The sequence below is a fragment of the Carcharhinus amblyrhynchos genome, chromosome 2, assembly GCF_965287045.1.
Source record: "Carcharhinus amblyrhynchos chromosome 2, sCarAmb.v2.hapA, whole genome shotgun sequence".
In the NCBI taxonomy this organism is placed as follows: Eukaryota; Metazoa; Chordata; class Chondrichthyes; order Carcharhiniformes; family Carcharhinidae; genus Carcharhinus; species Carcharhinus amblyrhynchos.
Window position 1 is genome coordinate 5,248,236 of NC_137325.1, and position 26,519 is coordinate 5,274,754.

General features: G+C 44.1%; 1 protein-coding gene across 2 annotated transcripts in view; it reads left to right on the plus strand.

Annotated features, from left to right (window-relative positions):
* Positions 1 to 8,531: 8,531 nt before the first annotated feature.
* The window catches only part of LOC145351827 (cadherin-6-like), a 174,419-nt gene continuing 156,431 nt past the window's right edge, over positions 8,532 to 26,519 (plus strand). The window contains exon 1 of one of the 2 annotated variants that reach the window (XM_080201519.1): positions 8,532 to 8,727. The gene's annotated coding sequence lies outside the window, so the exon portion shown is untranslated. Of the gene's footprint in view, positions 8,728 to 10,402; positions 10,697 to 26,519 lie in introns of those variants that run through there. The other variant, XM_080201509.1, reaches the window with a different exon arrangement.

Below are 26,519 nucleotides of genomic sequence, written 5' to 3' on the forward strand. Positions count from 1 at the left end.
GCTTCCCAATTTCAATGGAGCTGTCCCTGAACCTGGGGAAGATGCTGGCTTCAATGTTATGATTTTGGTGAATTGTTATCGAGCGTTCTCAGGCCCCTAACTCACCTTCCTCTCCCTCTGAAACCACGGAACACCCAAATGGAGAGGCGCTTCTGGTGATAAGGCGTTCCGACCCTTTGCAGACCAGCAGCAGGCAGAAGGCCTTCAATGTTGGTGAGGCCATGAGTGTGACACCAGGCCTCTGCTTTGGCCCCTGCTCCTACTGTCCAATCCAGGGTGAGCTCCTTGCACTAAGAATGGGCTTGTTCTGTGTAATTAGCCAGAAATGTTGAAAGTTCCCCTTTTGATCTGGACCTGTACCTTCAGCAAAAATGAATTATTTCTTCCATGCACCTTACCCTATTTGTTAACCATGCTTCATTGAAATCCACTATTACTTTTTGAAACATATTTGTTTACATACAAATGTATGCATTGCGAGCAGAAGTAGGCCATTTGGCCCCTCGAGCCTGCTTTGTCATTCAATAATATCATGGCTGGTCTGATTGTACTCCCCTGCCTACCCCGAGTTTCCTTTTACCCCCTTAATAAGAATCCATTTATCACTGCCTTAAAAACATTCAAAGACTCTGTTTCTGTCTTTTGAGGAAGGGACTTCGAAAGACTCACTACACTGAGAGAAATAAGATCTCCCCACATATTGCAGACTAACAGATAAATAAACAGTGGTTATTAGGATGTATTTTCCATATTTCAATCCCTTTTCACTCCCTCCTTTTCTGAGCAAAATGTGCATTTTGTCAATTCGAGCCCACGTTTTGTACTTATTCCTCTATTTGTTCTTGTTAGTGCTTTTCATTTAATAAAACAGCTGTTTGCTTGTGTGGTCAATCAGCCCCAATTCAATACCAACCATTCTAATTTATTTTTAAGCTGCATTGTTCAGTGTGGAGTTGTGCCATACAGAAGATCCTTGGTTTGATTCTCAATCCATGCCAATCTCAACTTTGGCAGCTGACTCTAAACCCATTGGTGCGGCACAGTGGCACAGTGGTTAGCAACAGCTGCCTCACAGCACCAGCGACCCAAGTTTCAATTCCCTGCTTGGGTCACTGTCTGTGTGAAATTTGCACATTCAACCCCCTGTCTGTGTGGGTTTCCTCAGGCTGCTCCAGTTTCCACCCACAGTCCAAAAGACGTGCTGGTTAGATGGATTGACCATGCTAACTTCTCCCTCAGTGTACCTCGAACAGGCGGCAGAGTGTGGCGATGAGAGGGTTTTCACGGTAACTTCATTGCAGTATTAATGTAAGCCTACTTGCCACACTAATAAATAAACTTGAACTACATTCCCCATCTACAACATGTATCCTTGTGAGCACTGGGTGAGAGACAGAGCCACATTACAACAGGAAACAGGGATCGCTGTGTAGCAAGCAGCAGTAAGAATCCTGATTGTTTTTAACCTCTCACACCCAGGGGTGTTAAGGTCGCAGCACAGGCTGAATCCTTGGAACTTTTCAACCAAGAAACACTTCTGCATGGATACAATAAACTTTCCAACAAAAAGTGATAGATCTTATCTGTAATTCCAATCAAGATATCATTGTGTAAAATCAATGATTTTTCTTCCATCATAAGGTTGGAGCGTGGATGTTCGCTGATGACTGCACGATATTAAATATCATTCGCGACTCCCGAGACACTGAAGTAGTCCATGTCCAAATACAATAAGACCTGGTCAATGTCCAGGCTTAGGCTGGCAAGTGGCAATTAACATTCACTCCACACAAGCATCAGACAATGGCCATCTTCAACAGCGAGGGTCCAACCTTGACACTCAATGGCATTACCATTGCTAAATCCCCCACTATTAAAATCCTGGACATTACCATTGACAACAACGTGAACTGGACTAGTCAAAGAAAGACTAATCAGAGTAGATCAAAGTTTATGAAGCCTGCAGTGAGTAACTCCTGACTCCCCAATGCCTGTCCACCATCTACAAGGCACGAGTCAAGAGTGTGATGGAATAGTCTCCATTTGACTGGATGAGTGCACCTCCAGCACTGAAGAAGCTCAACACCACCCAGGACAAAGCATTCCACTTGATTGCCACCCCATTCACAAACATTCACTCCCTGAAACACTGACGCACAGTAGCAGCAGTATGTACCATCTGCACGATGCAGTGCAGGAACTCACCAGGATTCCTTAGGCAGCACCTTCCAAAGCCACAACCACCTCCAACTAGAAGAACAACAGCAGCAGATACCTGGGAACACCACTACCTAGAGGTTCTGCTCCAAGTCACTCGCCATCTTGATTCGGAAATGTATTGTTGTTCCTTTACTGTTGTTGGGTCAAAATCCTGGAAATCGCTCCTTAACAGCGCTGTAGGTGTATCTACACCACATGGACTGCAGCAACTCAAGAAGGCAGCTCACCAACACCTTCTCAAAGACAAGTAGGGATGGGCAATGGATGTTGGTCTAACCAGTACTGCCCACATCCCACAAAATGAGTTTTAAAAGAAAATGTGCTTATTGTTAGAATGTCAATTTGAAAGTGATATTCTGATTTAGCAAGTGTCTCTAAGATGGGCACCATTTTGGAAACATGTTGGCCAAACCAATGCTCTCTCTGTCTACATGCGTCACTGACCTTACCCATTGCTCATTCATTTGAAAAGTATTGAACATACAGTGCATGTTCGCACAATGCTTAGCCAATTGAATCCTCCCTTGTAAATACAGTCGATTTCTGCCATTGAGTAACCGGTTATCCTGAATTTTCACTAATAATGATTATAAATCCTAGTTATCCGTTGTAGTTATTTATCTAAAAGAGTCACTCGTCCAGAACCCAGAGCAACAGAGAAAAGAATAAACTTTCACAAATTTGTTGTTCAGTGAATTTTTTTTCTAAAATGGAAATTACCTTAAGTTGTTATTTTCTTTTGGTGCATCTTGCTAAATAATAGAAGTTACCCATTAAAAGTGATGGAACTAAACATAGGAATGTTGGGATATTGAATGGCACAGTGGCACAGTGGTTTGCACTACTGCCTCACAATGCCAGGGACCCAGGTTCAATTCCAACCTTGGATCACTGTCTATGTGAAATTTGCACATTCTCCTCGTGTCTCTGTGGGTTTCCCCTGGGTGCTGTAGTTTCCTCCCAAAGCCCAAAGGTTAGGTTGATTGGCCATGCTAAATTGATCTTAGTATCAGGGGATTAGCAGGGTAAATATGTGGGGCTGTGGCAGTAGGGCCTGGGTGGAGTTGTGTTTGATGTAGACTCGATAGGCCTAATGACCTCCTTCTGCATTGTAGGGATTCTATAATTCTATTCTGTAAGAAATTGGAAATGACTGCTGGTCCATCAAGGCTACTCCATATAATAATGCAAGGGTAGACATATCTTTCTTCCAATAAGAGTGACTGCCTTTGATATCAATGCCAAATTTGACCAAATGTGGCATCAATCCGTAAGACCATAAGACCTAGGAGCAGAAATAAGCCATTCAGCCCATTGGGTCTATTCCACCATTCAATGAGATCATGACTGATCTGATGTGATATTCGTCAACTCCAATTTCTATTCTGATTAGATTTGATTTAATTTGATTGATTATTGTCACATGTATTAACATACAGTGAAAAGTATTGTTTCTTGCGCGCTATACAGACAAAACATACCATCCATAGAGAAGGAAATGAGAGAGTGCAGAACGTACTGTTACTGTCATAGCTAGGATGTCGAGAAAGATCAACTTAATGCAAGGTGAGTCCATTCAAAAATCTGACAGCAGCAGAGAAGAAGCTGTTCTTGAGTTGGTTGGTACTTGATCTCAGACTTTTGTTCCTTTTTCCCGACGGAAGATGGTGGAAGAGAGAATGTCCGGAATGCGTGGGGTCCTTAATTATGCTGGCTGCTTTGCTTCTTATCCCCATAAGGAGCTGTAGCAAAACTAGAACCAATGAGAATTGGGGAAAATACTTTGTTAGAGTCATACTTAGCCCAGAAGAAGGTGGTTGTGGCCATTGGAGCTCTGTCATCACAGCTTCAGGACATCACTGCAGGAGTTTCTCAGGGCAGTGTTCTAGGCCCAACAAGCTGCAACTGTTTCTTCAATTACTTTGCTTCATCAGAAGATCAGAATAGGGATGTTCTCTGATGATTACTCAATGTTCACTATCATTGGTGATGCCTCAGATACTGAAGCAGTTCATGTTCAAATGCAACAAGATCTGGACAATATCCAGGTTTGAGTTGGCAAGTGGCACGTAACACTCGTGCCCCACAAATGCCAGGTAATGACCATCTCCAATAAAAGAAAATCTAATCAACACCCCTTGACATTCAATGGCATCACCATCACTGAACATTCTGGTGGTTACTGAGCTGAAACTGAACTGGACCCAGCTATATAAATACTGTGACTGCAAGAGCAGGTCAATGGCTTAGAATCCTGCAGTGAGTAACTCATTTCTTGACTCCACAAAGCCTGCCCACAATCTACGAGGCATAAGACAGGAGTGTGATGGAATACTCTCCACTTGCCTGGATGAGTGCGGCTCCAACAACACTCAAGAAATTTGACATTGTCCAGAACAAAGCAGTCCTACTGATTACTATCCCTTTCACAAACATTCAATTCCTCCCCCACTGATGCACTGCAGCAACCATGTGTGCCATCTACAAGATGTCCTGCAGGAACTCACCAAGGTTCCATCGATAGCACCTTCCAAACCCACGATCTCCACCATCTAAGAGGACAAGGGCAGCAGACACATGGGAACACCACCACCTAACTTGGAGACACATCAGCCATTCTTTCACTATCACTGGGTCAAAATCCCAGAACTCCCTCCCTGATACTTATACCACATAAACTGCAGTGGTTTCAAGAAGGCAGTTCACCACCACCTTCTCAAAGGCAATTAGCGATGGGCAATAAATGCTAGCCAAGCCAGCAACACCCACATCCCATGAATGAATTTTTAAAAACTGCTGCCCACTGTCTCCCCCGCCCTGCGTTCCCCCCCTCCCCCACCCCCAATCTTCCTCGCCCCTCCTCAACCTCATAATCTTCTGTGAGAGGCAGAAAACATAGAAAATCTGCAGGAAAGAAGTTCCTCTCTGAACTGCTCAGGTAATTGAAACCCATTCCAGAAGTCGTACAGACCAAGAGTTACCTCTCGGGATTTTACAGCCTCACTTGAGTGAGACTGGAAATTCCTGCCTGTGGTCAATGGACATTCTTGGGCAGGCAAGGTGGTAGAATTCTGGCATTGAGGTCTATATGATGTGGTAATGTAAATGGTGGCCAGAACTTTGCAGGATATTCTTCAAGTATCACATAGCACTAAAACAGGTGGTTGTGATTCACACCCCTATTGCTACAAAGTGACTGTGCTGTGAAATGGAACGGAGTGGGCTGGCAACCCTGAAGAGGGAAACATTTCTCCAATAAAAATGCAGCATATAATGTAAAAGTATAATAACAGGAGTGATTCCAATTAAACACTGCAGAATGATTTTGGATTATCATCTGCTATTCAGCTAATAGGAATACTCTCTTAAGTGCTATGGACTGTGACAATGATCTAGCATCAATGTAATGCTACATGAGCTATTAAGAAGAGTGACCTTTCAATTAGTTTCATTTTTTTTGGTACTAATGTTAGTTTTTCCAGTGAGAGCATTAGTGAAAGGAATGCAACAACCTTCAGTGTCAAGTAACGGTCTGACTTTGCCTCGGACTGTTCTGTATTTCAAAAGTGAACTTTTCTTTTGACCCCATTTTGGTCCTTGTGCATCTCCCTATGCTCAGAAATTAAATTGGATTGTCACTCGCTGCTCAGGAAATGACCAACACTGGCTGTGGAGAAAAATTGGGTAGGTTATGGTTGATTTATTTTAAGCAGAGGAGAGAAGATTTAATTGTGGTGTATGCAATTATGAGGCTTCTGGATACAGTGTAATGGAAAAGTCTATTTCCTTAGCCAAAAGGTCAATGCCAGAACTAATAAATTTCAAGTGATCAATGTAAGGCTAAGAAGGGAATTGGAGAGAATCTTTTTTAACCCAGAAGGTGGTGCCAGCCTGGAACTTACTGCCTGACAGGGAGTAAAAGAGGCAGAAACCCTTATCACATGTGATAAAGCATTTGGATATACACTTGGAAGTGCTGTAACCTACAGGACCATAGCCAAGAGCTGGGCAGTGGAGTTGGACTGAAATCTGCAATAAAAAGCAAAAATACTGGGCCAGTATTTATTGCCCATCCCGAACTGCCCTCTATTTCAGAGGGAAGTTGAGAGTCAGCCATATTGCTGTGGATCTGGAGTTATATGTAGTCAGACCAGGTCTGGCAGCATCTGCAGAGAGAGGAACAGAGTTAACATTCCTAATGCAACGTGAGTCTTCCTTGGAACCTTCTATCCTGAAGGCTCATGGTGGACTCAAAAACATGTTAATTGTGTTTCTCTCCCTGCAGACATTATCAGTTCTGTTGAGATTTTCCAGCACTTTCTGTTTTTATTTCAGATTTAGGGGAGGTGGTGACACTGCAGTCATTGGACTAGTAACCCGGGGATCCAGGTTAATACTCTGGGGACTTGGGTTCAAATCCCACCACAGCGGATGGTGAAATTTGAATCTGATTGTTAAAATCTGGAATCTATGTCTATTGATGATGATGAAACCATTGCTGTTGTTGCAAAAAAACCCCATCTGGTTCACTAATATCCTTTAGGGAAAGAAACCTGCCATCTTTACCTACATGTTGACTCCAGGGCCACAGCAATGTGGTTGACTCTTAAATGCCATTTGAAATGACCTAGCTCAGTTTAGTTAGGAATGGGCAATGAATGCTGGCCCAACCAGTGATGCCCCCATCCCATGATCAAATAATTTAAAAAATTGCAGCCTCTTTAAAATTCATTTATGAGACATAAGCACCATTGGCTGGGCCAGTATTTATTGCCCATCCCTAACTGCCCTCTATTTCGGAGGGAAGTTAAGAGTCAGCCACATTGCTGTGGATCTGGAGTCAAATGTAGTCAGACCAGTAAGAACCGCAGATTTCCTCCCCTAAAGGACATTAGTGAAGCAGATGAGTTTTTACAATAATTGGCATCAGTAAATGTTGAATTCCAGATTTTATTTTACTGAATTCAAATATCACCATCTGCCATGGTGGGATTTGAACCCAGGTCCGCAAATCTTATGGCAGCGTCCATGAATTACCAACCCAGCGACGATGTCACTACGCTGCCACCTCCCCATTTCTCTCCCAACCTGAACACGATGGCCCAAAAGGTCCCCCTCTGTGCTGTGAATCTTTTACTGTAATCAATATTTCTTCAAAGATTGCGTGCAAAACTCGAGGAAGAATGCACACAGAAGACAAATGTTCCAGGAGACCAGGTTCCTCAGAGCACGAGTTCGACTCAGAATCTTTGGCTTGAACTGTCCTGGGAATAGGGACTGGAAATTCTGCCAACTCTGAGAAGGGGGTGGGGGATGGGGGGCACTCTCTTCCACACTCAAGGAGCCGTGTTAGTTCTGTGTATTAAGCAGCGCAAGAATGGATTACTCTCCAGCTAAATATTTATATGACAGGCAATTGAAGCAAGTCATTAAGTGCAAAAGTCATTAAGTACAAAAGTATTTTCTTGGTAGGATTCTATGAATACGTTAGTTATGTCGGCTCAGGTTTCTACACAGGGGGACATTGCTAAAATAATGGAACTTTATTTTTCCCCCGTCAGATTGACATTAATTTTGTTTTTATCCATTTTATTTTAGCCAAGGAACGGGGTGGGGGGGGGCGGGAAGGCGGGACACAAACATAAACTTTCATGGTGAGAGGGTTAGTGCTATTGAAACTGTCAGTGCTTTGAGCAATAATGGATCTGTTCAGGGCAATGTGGGAACAGCAAAGGCTACCTTATCTCAGTTTGGTAGCAGAGGTGCCTGGTGTGAAAACAGCTAACAATTTGTTGCCTTGTTTCATCTTTTTTATATATATATATGTGATCACAGATCATGAAAGAAACAGTTTATAAAGTGTGTGTGGGGGGAGAGAAGAGAGAGAGAAAGATGCAATTGCTTCAAACTTCAAATGTAGAGAGGTCAATCCATCACTGTGTGTGGGGGGGGGGAGGCGGGGGGAGGGGGGAGCTCTTTTTAAAATAAAGCTCTTCACTCTTAACACTCCCACTGAATTCACTTGCAAATCCCTCAGTCTGCAAGACACAAGGATTCCCAGTGCCCCTTCGCCTGTGCAGAGAGCAGAGAGGCACCAGCCGTGAAAGCACACAAGTCTCGTCACTCCCTCCCCTGCCTCGGGCGGATATTATTATTAATAAGCAGAGGACCCGAATGGTCACCAATCAGCGGACTGACAGTCAGAAAAATTCTCCCTCTCTGTCTGTCTGTCTCTCTCCCCCCCCCCAGTACTCCCCCCCCCACACCCCTCCCCCCACCCAACCCCCCCTCACCATCACCTCCCTCTCTCTCTCTCACTCTCTCTTGCTGCGGGTTCTTGCCTCCGAGAGCTTGAAGTAGATGGAAGAAGCAAGTCTTGGGATCTCAGTACCGGGAAAGGAGCGGCGGCGGTGAGTGACCCAGACACTCAGCTATTCCCCATCACCACACTGTTGCCGGAGCCCAGAGGCTTGAACATCTCCCCGGAAAGTCCCTGCCAGAGAAAAGGTAAGGAAGGACCGACCACCGTCCGTCCCGCCGGGGCTTGAGGTTTTCCAGCGGCGGGCACTTTGTTGGGAGAGAGGCAGTGAGTAATCATTTCATTCTCCTTCTCACTCTCTCCCCTTCTCTTCCCTCAACGCATGAAAAACAGCCTTTGTGATTGTCAGCGCTGTAATACAATGTGTAATTTATATAAGCAGAGTGCAGCGCTGAGATGTGGGGGGGCGGGGGGCGAGGAATGTTGTGGGAGAGAATTGAGTGGGGCAGTGTTCACTTTTTTGGTACCTGAACATTTGGAGATGTGTGCGTTCCAGCTAACTTTAATAGTTTGCTTTAATTGCATTGCACCTTTGTCGGGAGCTGAGGCAGATTGGAAGAATCCTAAACAGGCAAGACTGAGCGAGTTTCTGTGTAGGAGAGGGAGAGAGAGGGAGCTTGCCAGCGCCAGAGAGCGTCTGCCCCACTGCCTTCCCTCTGCAAAACTGCAGTGACAAATCATCCCGGCTCTCGGGCGAAGCTGATAGACTTGGGGCTAGTGAGGAGGAAGGTTCCTCTCCAGTCTAATACTGGGGTTGTGCATTGGTGTGTGTGTGTGTGTGTGTGTGTGTGCGGCCAAGGTCAAGCAGGCATCCTGAGAAGCAACATGCGGCAGAGACAGGCACTCACACACTCACACACATAACCTGAGCATCCCTGACAGCGGAGTTTAAAACAGGGGCGATATGAAAATACTGTCAGATAGAAAGGCCTCTCCAATCATTGCATTTAATTCTACTTCTGCGTTTAGCGTTGGGTGCCAGATTATTGATCTTGCTGCAAATGTTGGTCAGATATATACATATATTTTTATATGTGTGTGTGTGTATAATGGATTATAAACCGATTGTAGAGGGAGAGAGACACCGGTTGTGGACATTTCTGGCAGGCAACTACAACGAAGCACAAAGTCTATCTTCTGTCACTATTAATGTTGTCTCTTTAAATGGGGAGTGCTTGGCAATGACACCCAGCTTACCTCGCTGCTGTGGGCAAGCTCAGATCATATTCTGGCTCTCTCTCGCCCTTTGCGATTTAGCAGCAATTCAGGTACTCTGATGTCGCAGAAACACCAGCTCCAAAATCAAAATCAGTGTCAACACAACCATTCCACCCCCCCCCCCAACCCCTCAAACCTCCCCCCACCCCCAACCCCACCCCCACCCCCATTCCGGGAGGGATTGTCTCTGGAGAATGTTTTAAGTTAGCTGTGGATTTAACCCCTTCGAGTCCTGGCCGCTCTTGGATGGCTCCAGGGTGTGTGTGTGTGTGTGTGTGTAACTGGCATCTCCACTAAATCTGAACATGGTCCAGTGCAGAATCAGGCCGATCGGCCCTTCGCATCTATGCTGTCCCAGCAGAGAAAAAAAAATATCAGCTCACATTTGGATGGGAGGAAGAGTTTAAAGTGACTTTTATTTGTGAAACAAAAGCGTCTCTTTGACAAAAAGAAAGTTGCCTCTCAAGGCGGGTGTGTGTGTGCAATGCTGAGGTGTGTTCGCGTCTCTGTTAAAGAGGGTGAAAGCGTGAGTGCTTTCTCAGGAAGCGGGGGGGGGGGGAGTGTTCTGCTTGGTGTGAGATGTCACCTCCTCTTAAATAAAACACCGCGCCCAAAAAAAAACTCACAGAATTCACTGTCTCTGCAAACTCCAGCCTGAGCTATTTCCACTCAGTTAGTCCCATCCCCTGGTCGGCTGTGTTCGCAGTCTCTGGCCGGGGTGTTACAGAGCGACAACGCTGTCGTTTCACATCGTATTTTCGGGGCGGAATGAAATGGGGCAGTTGAGTGCTTGGGGCAGGCGAGAGGTGGGACCGTGCTGAATGTGTCCCCAACATTATCCCGGGCACTCTGAACACCAGCACGGGGAAATGAGAGCGCGGCTGTGTAGAAGAGAGCTTTTAACCCATTGGGCCGGAGGTGTTTATTCTGCAAACCAAGGTAAAAAAAAATCACTTACAGTATTAGCATTTCAGCTCACGTCCATGAGGTCTCAGCCACGTTTAACTTTGCTCCCCATGTGTTGCACTGAGTGTTGGACTGAACATATTTACAATTCCCCGAGTAAGATTAACAAAATTAGCCTCTCCTAGTTAGTGTCTGGATTTAAAGAGAGTGTGACTCGCCGTTACCTTAGCCACAGTTCACGGTGTCAAAAATGAACTATTTTAACCCGTGCCTGTCCTGTCGCATTTTTCTAAAATGCGCAGGCAGTAATTTCCGAGCTAAACAAAAGCTTTTGATATCACGAGCTTTGACAAAGGGTCATCTGGACTCGAAACGTCAGCTCTTTTCTCTCCTTACAGATGCTGCCAGACCTGCTGAGATTTTCCAGCGTTTTCTCTTTTAATTTCCGAACTATTAAAACGGGTCCCTCTTTGACTCTGTGCCAGTAAAAAGAAAGCAGAAGCTTAATTACTGCTCAGCGGAGATTGGTAGATTCAATAAATCAAGATTGATGGGGATAGCAATAATGGAATGCATATTATCTAAACAAGTCGCTCCTTCTCCCTTCCCCACAAGAGACTGGTTAGTGATTGAATGAGTTAGGTGAGAAAGTTGGAGGGGCTGAACCGCGGGTGCCTGGAGCTGGGCAGTCTTAGGAATCCAAAGCATAGTGATGCGTCTAAATGTAAAAACGTGATGCTACAAGCTTCTCATGGTGTGCTCGCTGCATAATCAATTTAAAGATCCCAGGATCAGATATTTTAAGTAAATGTATGTCAGCCGTTTGGAGCAGGGGACTTTGGGGGATTATTTTGGGACAGCCGGGGTTGTTGTGTTCGGTTCTCACTGTGTCTTTACCCTTTCTACTATTTGGGAATTTCTTGCAAAATATTCTCTCACCTGTTGCCTCAAGTATTCCCTTGAAGCCTCCTCTCGGATCTCAGTAACTCCAGGGCCTTAGCACTAATGCTAACACGCACAGATCTGTTTCCATATCTACCTTTTACCGTACCATATGCTGCAGTTATTTATATAACTCAGATGAAGGTCCCACATCAGCGGCTTTCAAATTAAACAGTTTATCAAAAGCGTGCAATTATTGATGCGCGTGTGGAATATGTGACTCAATGTGACATGGCGGCGGTGATAGATGTCTTCTTAAAACATTTGGTCGGATTTAACTCCTGTTAAAGGTTGTGTCTCAGCTAACATTGCATTCGGTGCATTGCCCACCCAACTTCCGTGTAACATCGTCAGTGGTCGGGACTTCAGAGAGCAACAACTGTACGACATCAGCTCCTGTAATCTCACTGCTTTCCAATGCAGCAGCCGACCGGTGTAAGATTCCCAGTTCACAGGCTCGCTATTGGAGCAACACTAAAGAGATTACTCAGTCTGTCACGGGTATAGCATTACCTGGTCAGAATTGCCCCGTGGGATTCACTGTGCGCTATTGAGACACAGCATTGAATTTGACACTGGCACCCATGAATTGAGAAGAGGCCAATGTATGTATTAAACTTATAACACTTGTTACATTTAATCCAAACATGTCCTCCTTGGAGGTAACCATGAGAAACATCATTGTAGCAATAATACATATAGTATACATATATATCGGGTTCAATAATGTACTGACAAAGAATGCATGCATATCACATGACTTGCTCGTATCAAGAAGGCATGGACCTATGTGGGATCACTTGATGTAGATTTGCTGCAGAAATTGTTCACCAATGACCATTGTCAATTTCTTTACAAACATTAGTTGAAAATATCTAACTCTGGGTCAAACCCCATTGGCCTTAAAAAGAAACCTTATGGTTACCAAAGTTTATGGAGACATATCTTTTAGCGTTCATCCCATGAACAGGATTTTGTCTCCTTGACGGTTCCAGTTCAAAAATACATTCTCAATGTTCAGACCAATAGCAGAACTCGATTCGGAATTGCAGCATCACAGTTCCCGAGCCGTATGATGCTTCACAATGCTCACCTTGTGGCGGACCGATTACAAGACCCGAAATTGGCATAAATCAAAGAATCCTGACTCATTCTTGTTGACCTTAACAAGAACGATTCAGTCAGAGGATTTTGGAACTGTTGCTTGTTGAGGGCAAACCAGTGCTGGGTTGCTGAGGATGTGTGGACAGGTGAGAGACCTTCCTTTGTCTTATCAGAATTTCCAGCTTGTAAGTTTAGGCAAACGTGGAAGTTAAGAGGACATCGATTTAAACATTTGTAATCAGAATCTAACCATGACTGCAGTGGCTAAAAGATCATCCTAACTACACCCGGGGTTAATTGGAAAGGGAAGGTTGCTAGGAGAGAAGGAATGTGTAAGGAGATGTAGAAAGACAAAAAAAAACAGACAATACTGGGAACACACAAATGGTTAGATAACATCAATGGAGAGAACTACTTATAATTTTAAGTTAACTCTTGTGAATTTATCTACCTGTTTTGTAACTGCTATCTGACCTCTTCAGTGTCTAGCTTTGTTTTTCTGTTTTAATGTCACATATCCAACGTCTGCGGTGTTTTGTGTTTTCCTGTTTTCTGGAAAATTACGTGATAATTGTTTCCAGAGGGCAGCTGAGAGGCTCGCAAAGCTAGGAACACACATGATGTATCGTCACACAGACTTAAACAGGCGGAACACGATTATTACTTGTTCTTTCAATGTACAAGCCGAACACACGGTTTCATTTGTCAAGAAGTTACTGAGCGTTATGAAGTGTAAAAGCCGCCGAGGAACTGAGATGTTATAATTCTGAATGGAGCTGTGCTATTAGTTTGAACACTGTGAAAGTGTTCCTGTAATCCGAAGACAGGTTGTTTCTCGTGATAATTAAGTTCAGAATTGTTGTAGTGTTCCCTGCAAGGAGGCAACGTCGTAAGCTAGCTGGAGAGGGCACGCTTGAGCGGATCAGGCAGCCTAGTTCAGATTTACGGTACCCCTAGTTATATTGTTTTCCTGGCCCGGAACTGTTCTTTGTCTTGTTCAGTTCCAGCCATCTCTAAAACAACGGGGATATAAATTTAACCAGCTCGGGTGACTGAAACTAATTTTGGGATAAAAACACAAAATGCTGGAAAGACTCAGCAGGTCTGGCAGCATCTGTGGAGAGAGAAACAGAGTTAACGTTTCATAAAATCCCTACAGTGCAGAAGGGGGCCATTTGGCCCATCGGGCCTGCACCAGTAGCAACCCCAGCCAGACCCTATCATAGCATCTACTGTGCAGAAGGAGGCCATTTGGCCCATCGAGCCTGCACTAACAACAGTCCCACCCAGGCCCTATCCCCGTCACCCCACATATTTACCCTGCTAATACTCTGACACTAAGGGGCAACTTAGCACGGCCAATCAACCTAACCCCCTCATTTTTGGTGGGAACCGGAGCACCCTGAGGAGAATTTCAAACTCCACACAGAGTGTGACCCAAGACCGGGCCATTGGCTGTGAGGCAACAGTGCTAACCACTGTGCCACCCCTAATCCCTGTATCCCATGTAATTACCCTGCTAGTGTCGAATCCCTTCAGTTTGGGGTGTATTGGGAGCCCACCCTGCTCGAATTCCGAAACACTCCCAATTCCTCAGGTGGTCAGTGTAGTGGCGGCTGTTTCTCATAAATTGCAGAGCTCCCCAAAGCCTCAGGTCTTCAGGTTTGGACAAGACTCTGGTTTGTCTCCCCTGTCTCTGTTGGCCAGCAGTGAAGGGAATAAACAGCTCGCACAAGAGCGCTGTGCTCCCCTTCCAGCAGCCAATCCACTAGTTCTGGCTAGTGTGTGGATTATTGCTACACAGCACGGTTATACCTTCCGCCAGCAAAACCAGCTCAATGCTGCAAACGGCTGGAAGCTTCTTGCAATGTTAATCCCAGAGAGAGGGCAACGGAGCCCAGATTTCAGAGTGAGCTGTCACAGAAGCTGATTGGAGATTCCTTAAGGGCTAAAAAAAAGCAAGTGAACAAACCCTTTGGATGTTGTGGCCTGGGGAAATAGAGCCAGATCACTCTAGCAGGATGGAGTGTCCCTGGATCCCCTGCCCCCAGGAAGGATATCTATGCATTATTTCTTGTCTGTCTTATTCTTTATTTCTTGTCTCTTTTGAATTTGAATTCCAGCTGCACCTTCTCCCAGTCAGTCAGGATTGGTAAACTATGGACATTTTTTAGAAAGTGCTATTAAAATTGTTAATAAGCCAACTGAAGATGCAATTTAAGTATCCGGAAAGATTAGCCATTGTTTTCTCAGCGGGAGCAACATATTTTATATAGTCTGTCCCTCTCCCCCTCCCCCCTCCCCCAGCTCCAGTCACCATGGGTGTGAACTCAGTTGAACTGGGATGCCTGCCCTTGAGTGCTAGGCAGTGGCGGTGGACCGGAGTCAGACTGGGTGGGGGCTCCAGTTACTCCTTTTCCCGAGGGTGTTAATGTGCGGACAATGTCTCTCTCCATCAGGGCCGGGGGTGGTGGAGCCAAACAGGATAGTCCGATGGCACAGAGTCTGATGGGCAGAACGGCGTCCTGGGCTGTAAGGCTCTGTCAGCAGGTGATCTCCCCCCAATAGAGATGGATAAAAAGGGCCCGCGGTCAAACTCTCCCGCCAGGGTAAGAACCCAAACCCCAGTTAACATCAATACGAAATGCCTCTCTAGGTAGCCAGTTCGTTACTGTTTCCTCTCGGGAATGCGATTGTCGGTGTCTCTGGAGCCTGAGCATCTTATAGACCGAGACATAGGAACAGAATTAGGCCATTCGGCCTGTCGAGTCTGCTCCACCATTCAATCGTGGCTGATATTTTTCTCATCCCCGTTCTCCTGCCTTATCCCCACAACCCCTCATCCCCGAACTAATCAGGAACCTATTGAAACTGTTTGAGAGCTTAGAGCAACACATTTATTTTCATTTTAACCTTCCGTCTCCTTTCTGTTCAGGGTTCTATTGGCCATCTCTGCTGCCTCCCTCATTGCTGCATTTTATTGTGTGTGTGTAAACTTGTGTCTCTTCCCCAACACCAATTGTTCCCCTGGCTATCTCCCATCACCCTGGAAAGTTTCACCCTGAACAGAACCCCCCCAGTTCAGCCCAGGAAAGTGCCTGGCGATTGCGGATCCGCTATAGCGCAGCGGACTCACCGCTCAGACACAGCATGCCAGACTGGCCTTACTCAGCCTGAAAGAAAGTTTCTCTCCAAGTCTGCACGATGCCACTTGGGAAGCATTCCTTTCGGGATTGTGATATTGGAGGACACATACAGACTTGTGCTGGATCCTGGCTTCGCTTTATTCCCACCTACATGAGGACGCATTCATTCTCAGACTTTGTCAAGGCGGGTGGTCACTGAGGTGTGGGGGGGGGTCGGTGGGGGGTAGCAGTTTATCCTGGTGTTTTATTTAAGCAGTTTATTTAGCGGATCAGAATTCTTCCCCAGCATTTCACACACATTCTCTTCTTCAATCCAGATAAAATCATTCATTTTTTGCAGCCAGAGTGTGTGCAGCATAGGGCTGTGTTAGACAAATAAACCTCAGATCAATCACTGGCCTATTTAAAGCTCTTGTGCAGTCTGGCTTGCTGCTTCCCGGGCCATTCAATGTGGAGAGTGGCAGGTTAGACGCTGCCTTTATTCTGGGTAACGTGACATGAATTCTTTCACCCTGGACAAAAGGGAAATATTTGCGGCAGTGTCATTACGTGTTTTTGGTGGCGGGGAGTCTCCGACTGAGGGAACACTGACTGGGATCTAATTCCCCAGAGGACATTTCTCTCTGACTCCTTTCTCCATCTCCTCGCCCCCTCTCCCTCTCTTTTCTTTCCACCCCCCCCTCTCTTTTTCTCTCCCCCTCTCTCCTTTTCTCTCTCCCCTTTCTCCCCCTCTCTCCTTTCCTCTCTCCCCCCGACCTCCCATATTCTCCCCCCCTTTTCCCTCTCTCCTTAGCTCTCCCCCCTCTCCTTACCGCTCCCCCTCTCTCCGTCTCTCATTCATAATCTCTCTCCTCTCTCCTTATGTGTCTCCCCTTCCTTCTCTGTCTCTCTCCCCCCTTTCCTATTTCCCCTTTTCCTTCTTCCCCTCGCCTTATCTACCTCCCCCTCCCCGTATCTATCTCCCTCTCTCCTTATCTCTCTTCCCCTCTCCTTATCTATCTCCCTTCCCTCTCCCTCCTCTCGCCTTCACTGTGTGAGAAGTTCAGAGTATTCTTCTTTACAATGAGGTTACTGAGACATCTGTTACCACAACACAAATCTCAACCTAGCAACGGAAACATATTTTGAGGAATAATCCATGACTTTATTTTTCTCCCCCTCCCCTGATATTGCAGGGTGAATGAAATTGGCAAGTCAGCGCAGGGGCAATATTGAGAAAAATCGTCTCACCAAAGGAGATCTTTCTGGCGTCGAGACTTAAAAGCAAAGCGAGTGGTGCAGGTTTTGAACCCAGTCTGTCTCCTGTAGACCCTTGGTTGTGTTGGGAGACAGGGGGTGCTGTTAACCCGGTGTAAACTTCTCACTCACACTTCCCTCGGAAAGCCCAAAGCTCGGGGGGAGAAAGGCACAAGTGCAGGAATATATTTGTCAGTTATTAGCAACTTGGCAGTCGGGCAATCGACATTTCACACAGATTTTCTCCCTGAGTTGGATCACGGTTTCTGCTTTCTCTGCACTTTTGACAGAACAGTTTGTATTTGGGGCAAATTGCGATTGGGCAGGAGGTGTGTGTGTGTGTAACACAGATTGCAGTGTTCAGCTCCCTTTTTATATAGATGTCTGGCTCCCTCATGTGGTTGGACTACTTTGTTCCTCTGTCTACTCCGATTGATGAGACTCCGGAGCATCCATACTCAGATAATTGTCAGAAACTTTTATGATTCTGCACCTGCACCCATCATCTATATGGCACATACCAAACCAGGAAAACAAGTTGTTTTAAATTGACTTTTTCTTGATCACTTGGTCGAAATATAGAAGCGAGCAGATAACCAGGTGACAACAACACATAGCTGATCAAAATTGAGAGATCAAATCAGGAGTACACTGTACACAGGAATGCGGGGTTGAGATTAAGCCATGATTTTATTGAATGGTAGAGCAGGCTCAAGGGGCCGAGTGGCCTACTCCTAATTGAATAGAATAATAGAATCCCTACCCTTGCAGAAGCAGGCCATTCGGCCCATCGAGTCGGCACCGACTCTCCAGAAGAGCTTCTTACCCAGACCCCACCCTTGTAAACCCATATATTTACCCCGCTAATCCCCACTAATCTACACAATTTGTAGGGGCAATTTAGCCAGGCCAATCCACCTCACCTGCACATCTGTGGACTGTGGGAGGAAACCACGGCATCTGGAGGAAATCCACGCAGACACAGGGAAAATGTGCAAACTCCACGCAGACACACAGTATGTTAGGTTATTTTTCCAAATGGAAGTGACCACTTGTGTTAAATGGCCAGCACCAATAACAAAGGCTTGTTTCTGATCTAAAACAGCCCTCAGGGATCAGGTGGTTACACCATTGCAAATGTACGTGATCTGAGAAGGTCACTTGCATGACGTGAAGAGTGTTCCATTTCCTGGAGATTGAAATAAAGGTAGGCAAATGACCAGCATAAGTTTGGATTAGTTACATGGGCAGGAACTGCCTTGATCTTTCCTGTATTTTGGCTGCAAATCTACACAAAGGTGCATTGTCATTTCACAGGATGTACATAAACCCTTCACTCCCCCTTAACTCACGGGAGGATGCTGATGGAGTTGTAACGCCATAGGATTAGTAATGCCCAGGAAATATGGATTCAATCCTTCCTTTAGGGGAGAAAACCTGCCCTCCTTATCCAGTCTGGGCAATACGTGACTCCAGACTCACAGCAATGCGATTGGCTCTGAAATGGCAGAAACAAGCCAATCAGCTCAAATGTAATTAGGGATGGGCAACAAACATTGGCCTTGCCAGCGACAGCCACATCCCGTGAAATAAAAACAAAACAAACTTGTGACCAATGATTGCAGGTCTGTTTGTGTGTTTGCCAACATTGATTTTTTCGTGACTGGCTGTGATACTCTTCCTATGATCACCACCCTCCCCACCCCACACATACACACACACACACACAGACATATACGCATAGCTTTGCTAACCACTCCACAAGGTGCAAAGAGAACCTTGAGCCAATTCGAAGATCCAGTTTCTGCTAATAGCAAGTCTGGCATGTTTCCATCTCTTTGCATTGTGGCAGTGTTTTTGTTGGCAATAGTGATCTTTCTCTTCAGATGCAGTCTGTTATGTGTCTATAGATGCAACCCAAACAAGGTTGTCAGTCAGACAGTTTCTTTCTGCAGTCAGCAATGTTGTCCATAGCAAACACTGTTGGTGTCAGGTTGATTTTTCTCCCTCAACATGAATTACATTAGAATTTGTGAGAAATCATGAAAGTAGGGTAATTCTTGAGATTGACTAATAATGAGTGACACTTGACTGTCTCCAATTGGTGTTACCTGGGCAATGGATTGAGGATTTTTATTAATTTACTGATTTCTGGCTGTCAGTAGTAAGTATTGCCTAAGGAACAATAAAATTGTTGAATTTGCAATCTATTATGCATGTTTCTGTTTTTAGCAATCTCCTTTTTACAGTTAATTCATTGCTGATTCCAGTAAGTTTGTCTCTTCTGGAGAAACTACGTGTCTGGGCACTGGAATGTGAAATGATACCCCTTCTTGTAATTTTTCTGTTTCTCCAAATGTTTTTTTTCACTGTTGCCATTTTTTTTTGTTTCCCATTAATTGAATAACCGCAGCTGTATCATTGATGCCTCACCTAATCAATAATGAACACCTAGAAACATTAGTGGGTTGACGGCTGCTATGTATCCGTGCTGTAGTGAGTGGACAAGTGTCATAGCTACAAGAATTTTGGGTGAGATACCAGGCATTTTAAGATACGGATAGCCTGAGTTAGAAATGGATCTACATTGAAATTTCTCCACATTTGATTTTCATATCTCCTTGAACAGTATATTCTACTCAACTGCAAGGGCTGGTACATCAAATTGCATTACAAACCCTCTTTACTCAGAGAGTAGTAAGGGCATGGAATGCCCTGCCTGCAACAGTAGTGGATTCGCCAATATTAAGGGCATTTAAATGGTCATTGGATAAACATATGGATAATATTGGAATAGTGTAGGTTGGATGTGCTTTAGATTGGTTTCACAGGTCGGTGCGACATCGAGGGCCAAAGGACCTGTACTGCGCTGTAATGTTCTATGATCTATGGATTGTCAGCTCCAGTTTGGAACTCAATCTTCCTGCATGGCACCGGTGGCACAGTGGTTAGCACTGCCACCCCACAGCGCCAGGGACCTGAGTTTGATTCCTGGCTTGGGCCACTGTGCAAAGTCTATATGTTCTCCCTGAGTCGGGCTGGCTTTCCTCCGGGTGCTCCGCTTTCCTCCCACAGTCCGAAAGATGTGCTGGTTGGGTGCATTGGCCGTGCTAAATTCCCCCTCAGTGTACTCGAACAGGTGCCAGAGAATGGCAACTAGGGAATTTTCACAATAATGTCATTGCAGTGTTATTGTAAGCCTACTTGTAACTAATAAATAATAAACTTTATATTATTTCCAATTATTTTGATTGTAAGTCCCCTTCACAGTTTTGAAAGTAGCAGAGCAGATAGGTTGGATAGTGAAAACAAGCATTTTCTTTTGTCCACGATCCTATCATATAGACTGAATGGTTCAGCACTAATGTTGATCTTAATGTTCTCAACAACAGCTTCTTACCTCCTGCTGTCAGAATTTTGAATGGACCTACTTTGCATTAAGTTGATCTTTCTCCACACCCTAGCTATGACTGTCACACCTCATTCTGCACTCTTTCATTTCCTTCCCTATGTACGGTATGCTTTGTCTGTATAGAACGCAAGAAACAATGCTTTTCACTGTATGGTAATACATGTGACAATAATAAATTAAATCAAATAATGTATATGATGTAATGCAACATCTACTCATTACCAGTTCAGTCCAGGCAACATTCGCAAAGTGAAAAGACTTGAAGGTGGAATGAATGAGGTTGGGATTACTTACTGGTAACCCTCAATATCAGGGGTGCAGTGTTTCCTGTTCCTACTGGAGCTCATGCCCTGCCTTTTCACATTCAACTATTCCAGAATCTGAACAAAACAGAATCAAACAAAATACACGATTGTTTTGTATGACCTTTTATTATCGATTTCATGAAAGCAACTTGCTATGAAAAATGCAAGTGCCTCTTTCTATCCCTTTGGCTCCACATCAGGGAATAAAACGACCTGATCAACTCACTGTTGCATACTGGTTGTCCAGTGCATTTTGCAGTGGAAAATATATAGATGATACATTGTGATTTGTAAAGCACATGAACCATGGCCTATGGAATCTAGTTCTCTTTCTTTAACCAAGTGGGTAAAATAACTCATTATTTTGTAAAGTACTTTGGGAAAGGATTGACAGGCTTTGCTCCATTTTCCTATGGATAAGAAGGATGAGGGGTTAACTGACAGAGATCTTTAAAATTATGGAAGTTGTTTAGCGGGTCACCACAGGAAAATATTTCCACTCAGATGGAAGAGGAAAACTAGAGGTTGTCAATATAAGAAAATTCTTTACCCAAGTGTACTTCAAAGGAAGCAAGATGAGGCGAATAGCATCAATTTATTTAAGAGGAGTCTGGATAAACACATAAGGGAGAAAGGAGTAGAGAGTTACACGGATAAAATTCAATGAAGAATGACAGGAGGAGGTTCAAATGGAACATAAATGCCTACCACGATGCACATTTTTGTGTAATTCTATTTAAATCTTCTTTGAAGCAACTCAATATAAGTTGCTACATTATTTACTGTTTAAAGGTGGTGGCGTCACGGGTTACAAACTCCAAGTAATACCAGCTTTTACCCCTAGACCTGTGACGGGATTGCTGCTGACATTTTCATAACATCTTTGTCAATCAGAAAGAGAACGCACCGTGTTCAGGGTCAAACGAGGCAAACAAATCACATGTTGCCCACCTGGGTAGAGGCTGTAAGAGATTAGAGCAGCTCAGCTGAAAGAGAAGTCATTTCGAGTAAGGTTTATTGGCAACTGAGCTGAACGAATAGGTGCCATGATGAAGAATGCAGCAGCAGCTGACCTTAGCTTACTGCATGTGGAGCTGGTCAGAGCAGACAGATGCAACACATGTCAAGCTCTATCTCCCACACCTGATATCACAGCTCATGTTGCAAATGTAGATACTCCTGCGCAAGTTATGTTTTAATTATTCTATCACTAGTCTGGAGCTGAAGAAGACAATGGCTTCCCCATGCTGGTGTACCAGGTATATGAAGCAGAGAATCAAAGAGAAAAGGAACCTCTCGACCCAACATTAAGTCCAGCCCACCTTCTTCTCGAATTTGGATCGAATCTCATACAAGTCACACATTACTGCAGACAAAAATACTTCAAAAGTTTGTGATACACTTCTGGACTCTTTCAACAAGTTCAGTTGATAGAACAGCTGGAAACAGCCAGTGGAGGTTAGTTCGAAAGAATGAGGACAGAAACAAGCATCTTGTATAAATAAACCAGGCTTTCTGCCCCAGCCGATTCCTTTTCAATTAAGATGGTAAGGCTTTTGTTTAAATAATTAATGTTACTAGGAGTCAGGTATATAATAGCCAATTAAAAGCCTATTATTGACACATTTGTAAAGGGGCAACTATCCAAACAATAATTCCCCAGACTTATCAGAATGTTGCTTTTATCTCCTACTATCATCCTCTTCCTTGGCTGCAGTTGAATTATTTACAGAGAGAAACATTTATAATAAACATGAAATACCAAGAAGCCTTAGTTAGTGGTAGGTGTTGGCAATTCACTGGACTCAGCAAAGTGAGCAGCGAGGACGAATATTGATCACGCGTCAAGTTGGTATGTTCAGTTGAAGCAGTCGTTTCTTGTGACTAGTTTGCTTTGATCTGGTGATGCTAATGAATTTTGACCTTGGTGCCACCAAGAGACTGGAGAAAAGAGAAAACAGGGAGTTCACCTGGTGAAAAGCTAACTCCAATAATAATGGGTAAAGCACAAACATATCCTCCAGAGTGCCAACAACTTTTTACAGGTGCCTCACTAATCTCGAGGGCAAGGTTTAACTCAAAGTATCTTTTTTCTTGGGGATGTTCTTTAACTTTCTTCTCAGGTACTGTGAATGTATCTAAGACATAATACCAGGAGAATAGCAGACTTCTTCCTTTAGATGTAGCCAGATTATAAACCTCAAACATGCTTTTCTGCTATTGCGGTTCAAACTTCATTTTGTTCTTTTCTGATAAAGGAAGTGCACGAGAATCCATAGAATCCTACAGTGCAGAAAGAGGCCATTCGGCCCATCAAGTCTGCACCGAACACAATCCCACCCAGGTTCTACCCCCATATCCCTGCATCTTTTATCCACTACTCCCTCTAACCTACTCATCTCTGGACACTAAGGGACAATTTCTTAGCATGACCAATCAACCTAACCCACACATCTTTGGACTGTGAGAGGAAACTGGAGCATCTGGAGGAAACCCACACAGACACAAGGAGAATGTGCAAACTCCACACAGACAGTGACTTGAGCTGGGAATTGAACCCAGGACCCTGGAGTTGTGAAGTAGCAGCGCTGACCACTGTGATACCATGCCTCACAAATCCAATTTGTGTCCTTTATCCAATTATTTAAATTTCAGTTCCATTTCAGTTTGGACACTGCTAGACTGTGAGGCTTCATGAACAGAAAGTGAACCAGTTAAAAGTGACATTTCCAAAGGTTTTCTGTAGCCTCCTTGGCTAAGTTTCACATTCTTGCCTATCTTTCCCTACAAGTCTAAGCTGCTTCCATCTTACTCTGCCTCAGATTCCCCGGGTCCCTGAGCTCAGGTGGTAGCCCTTGTGCCTCTGGGTGAATTAATTGTCGTTTAAAACCCACCCCAGAGACCTGAATATCTAGGCTTATATTCCAGCAATGAAGGAATGCTGCAGTGTTGGACGTGCTGTCTCTTTGATGTGTTGTTAAACTGATGCCCTGTCAATCCTCTCAGGGTGGGTGTAAACGATCCCTTGTCACTAGTTTGAAGAAGAACAGAAGAGTTATAGTCAATGTTCCGGTTAATATTTATTCCTCAACTAACATTCATTAAAAACAGATAATATTTGCATTATCACAGTACACGTTATGAGACAACTGCATTTCCTGCATTGTAACAGTGACTACACTTCAAAGACAATAGTTTGAACAATCTTTTCTTGCAAGTTAACCTTTGGAGTTCAGCTATCACTCTGGAAATTTTACGCCATCCAAGATGGCACCGGAGTGAGGCAACTTCTTGCCAGCTGTGCCCAGCATTCATTCTAATTCTATCTTTTACTCTTGTTCTACGCTTCTAAAACTTCATTCTAACTCTTTTAAACTCTCTAACAATGCTTTAATTCAATTTCTTCATTAAGTTGATCTTTGCCCTAGCTATGACTGCAACACTACATTCTGCACTCTCCTTTCCTTCTCTAGGAATGGTATGTTTTGTCTGTGTATCATGCAAGAAATAATACTTTTCACTGTATGTTAATACATGTGACAATAATAAATCAAGTCAAATCAAATCAAAAGGTTGGGCTCAAATCCAAAATGTGGTGGCTGGAACTGCTCCATATTACTCCTACAACCTACTGACCCAAAGGTAGTAGTGATATCAACTGAGCCCAGATGTGATCTTACCAAGGGTTTCAATAGGTCAAACATGGCTTCTGTCTCCATGTATCCTAGTCCTCTGGCCATAAACACCAGCATTTCATTACCTTTTTCAATTATCTTCTGTATCTGTCCATGTCTTTTTAATGATCAATCCACCAGGACCCACGAATCCCTTTGGAGCTCCACTTCTTCCAGCTTCTCACTGTTTAGAAAGTATGTTATCTTACCTGGGGTGGGGTGGGGGGGGGAATGGTCCTGTGGTGCAGTGGTAGCACCCCAAGCTCTTGTTCAGAAACTCCAAGTTCAAGTCCCGCTCCAGGAATGAGGGCCATGAAAGGTGTGTGCATATTGTGATCAAGCAAGTTGATTATCAGCCTGTAAATGCTTTCAATATTCCTGATAGCAGGTGGTAAGGGCAGTGGAGTTTCCTGATGGGCCATACAGCTGAAGGCACCAGCAAACCACTGCAGTTCTTTGCCAAGCATCATTATGGACCTGTTCAATGGAAGCCCTTGCTTGCCAATGCTGTCTAAAGGCAGCATACCAACAGAAGGATTACATTATCCCTTTAGATTCACATCTGCCCACATTAGAATCCATTTTTGCCCATTCATTTGGTCTATCAATATCTCTTTGTAATTCGACACTGCTCACAATGCCATCTATCTTAGTGTTGTGATCAAATTTAAATGTGTGTTTTTCCATCCCATCATCTCTGTATTATTTCATTGAAGGAACTTACCAATATTCATGTCCATTAATTTGAATATCTTCTTCTGCTGGTTTTGATATTGGCTCAGAATCTACAGATATTCACAATGTCTGTTTAGCACTCTCTCCAGGGAGACAAAAGGATATTGAGAATGTGTAAAGATAATTACCAGTTATTCCTATTAATATTCCCAATTCCAAGAAATGTTTTAGAAAGTATGTCGCATACTGTCCTTTTCCAGAGATTGACTAAAATGGCCATGTAATGAATTTCTTCCCAAGTTTTTACAGTGACTATAATTTCCACTTAATGAATTATAGTTTCAATATAGATAGGCAATACATGACAGAATGTAATGAAACATGTCTTTTATTTCCATTACTGAGTTATGGCCTGTCTCACTAGTGGAAATTAAAATCATATTTCATTGCCAGTCATACTTGTGTAATGCTATATGATGATGTTGTATTCATTTAAGGGTTTTTTTGTTTATTTTTAATGAATATAGCAAATGTTTTAGATATGTTTACACGATTTCCCTTTCAGTTTCCACCTCACTATCTTGTACAGAAAGATTGCTGCCTAGATATTTGATGGTGCCATGCACGTGACATTAGCACAAACTGGGTGCCGGAAATGGCGTGCAAGCGTAGATTCCACTTTCAGAGTGGGCTGCCAACTGCCATTAAATGTATTCCCAGGGGCTTCATCACACTCCAGCCATTGGTCGGCCCACACACTGCTATCCTACATCAATTGGAAAGCAAAAAGACTCATTACCCAATTGGATGAAGCCTGACTGTCAGTCAGTCAGTTTCCCCAACCCCTCCATTTCCTAATTTGACCCTTCCTCCTTGTCCTTCACTTTCCCCTCTCCCAAACGATCCTTCATCCACCACTTGTTTCCCCTTCGCCTGATCCCCTCTCCTGCTCTCTAATCACTTTCAACCCTCTTGATCTCCCCACCATCACTTTCACAACCCCAGCCCCACCTCCACCTTGTCATGTTTTTATAATGATATAAAGGCACCAATCACTCATACAAGATTGCACACATGCATTGTGGGTTTGTTTGTTGAAACTCGAGACATGAGAACATTTATAAATGGACAGTAAGCTTGAATATACCAGCAGCAGAGCCGTGTGAGGCTTCAAAGCAAAAGTGAAACTGAAACATGACCACATGACACATTTCCTTTCTGGTGATGTCATGCTGCAATCCCTCAAAAGCAAATTACAGCAAACCTATGAGCACACCATTGGCCCAAAATTAAAATCCTCTTTATCCGATAACCCCAAGAAATAGCCAGTGTCAGATGCACCTCACACTTATCCCTCTGGGA